Here is a 2,099-nt window from a genome sequence, read left to right on the forward strand (position 1 = left end):
CTGTTATTGTAAAATAACTACAACAAGGTACTGTACTTCCTGTAATTTCACAGGATATAATACTGTAAATATTACAGCAAAATTTTATATTTACGGCAACTCAGTAGCCAGGAATTTCCTGTAATTTTAGGGATTTTCTGTAATTTCACAGGACAGAATATTGTAAATATTACAATTAAATGTTGTAACTTGGATAAATGTTCTCTTTCAGACTTCTGCAAAGAAAAACAAAAAACTTATTTTTTTTAATATCTTTTTATTTTCTCTTAAAAAACAGAGTGCACAATGCACAAACAATCTATTAGTGTACCAAACTGGTTGAACATGAGTTGTCAAACATACTAATGTCCCCAATGTCCTCTAATTTCCCCTGCCCACCAATTCAAAATCCAGCAGTTTCCTCAAAAGTGTGCAAACTGGTGTGTTCAGCCCTCGTTTTTTCTCTGCCTTGCTGCCCGTCTGGGGATTTATGCCGCAAAAGGCTCTGAAAACAGGGGGGAAAAAACACACTTATCAGGTAACATTTAAGACAGATATGACATGGTCATAACCATGACATGAAACATTAAGGGATCTTTATGAATGACTGAGTGCTTGTGTGTGTGAGACTGAGAGTCACTGTAGGCAATATGAGTATGTGTGTGTCTGTGTGTATGTGTCTGTGGCTTGGCACGATCGATGCAAGGGTCTGCGATGTGAGTGCACTGGTTGGAGTGGTGTGCATCGGATAGAAATTGGGCTGAAACCCTGATGCATCTCCCTTTAAAAGCTTTGCATCAGTAAAATCTGCTTTCCTATTTTATATAGGCCTGTATATTTTTTTATTATTATTTTCATTCAATTTACTTTCATAATTACCTCAGCCATTTCCCAAACGAGCAGACTATTAGATGCGGAGGGGTAGGTCTATTTTCAGGTCTAAATTCATGAGCATTGTTTACAAATAGAAAGATCTCTAAACCGTGATTCTAACACTCGAGCTACAGCGGGCCTCTACACGCGAGTATTACGCTGAATTCTACGCACTCGTGGATTCAACTGATGTCAACGATTCTGACTACACCAGGAACGTGGACAGCGCAGACCCAGAGCACGCGTGCTTTAAAATAGGAATTGGTTCTATTTTTCCACACACTCGCACATCACGCATCTGTGAGAGAGAGAAAACTTTCATCTTGTTGGATAGCTGCACATTGTTATAGCTAGCAAACACAAGTCCAACCCTACTCTGCTTCTGATTGGCTAAACACGTTTTTTTGTGTGAGAGCTGCCATAGGTTTTGGGGAACTCAAATGATAAACCTTTCCGAATATCTATCCTGCTGAAAATTTCTTCACAACCGTGTCACGCTGGAGATCCGGCATGGTGCCGGAATACTTTAACCCCTGAGTATGTGCCTGTGAGAGATTTGAGTGAGTGTCTGTGTGTGCGATCGTCAACCATCTCTCCCCATCCCCTCGCCTCTCTCCTCACTCGTCCCTTTCTCACTAAATTGGATAGCATAATTTGAGTTTTTTCTTATAACTGCAAAGCAATGTGTAAAATCTGATCACTCAAAATGCAAAGTAATATGCTTTTGTATTTGTATTAAGTGACTTACTGACATCCCAAACTCTAACAAAAAATGTAAATTACAGAAAAGTTCCCTTCATATATCAAGTCATTGCTTATGGAGGTATATTTGATTCAAATCTACTGAACACCTGTGACAGTGCGATTTGTAGTTGTAGAGAAAAGCCACACGTATATCAGGAAATTTGAAGTCAAAGAGAGAAATGTTTTAAGAGTTGCAAACTTGTAGACTTTTTTGTCTCTCCCACAAACACAACACAACAGTTACACCTTCTCAAATTCTTCATTGCAGGTTCACAAATCCTATTCTACAAATCACAAATTAAGAAACTCGTACGCTCACATTTTGTATACGAGTTTCTTAATTTTAATACGTGTTTCTTAATTTTTATGACAACGCCATGTTTAAACTCACCTCTGAATGAATTCAAGTGTGCTTGCGGCTTCTGCCGGATATTGCAAGTTGAAGACATAGTAGGCAGCGAAGACTGCTGCCAATCCATGCAGGAGGTTGCTGTGGGGCCCCA

Source organism: Micropterus dolomieu, linkage group LG11, assembly GCF_021292245.1.
Source record: "Micropterus dolomieu isolate WLL.071019.BEF.003 ecotype Adirondacks linkage group LG11, ASM2129224v1, whole genome shotgun sequence".
NCBI classification, from domain to species: Eukaryota; Metazoa; Chordata; class Actinopteri; order Centrarchiformes; family Centrarchidae; genus Micropterus; species Micropterus dolomieu.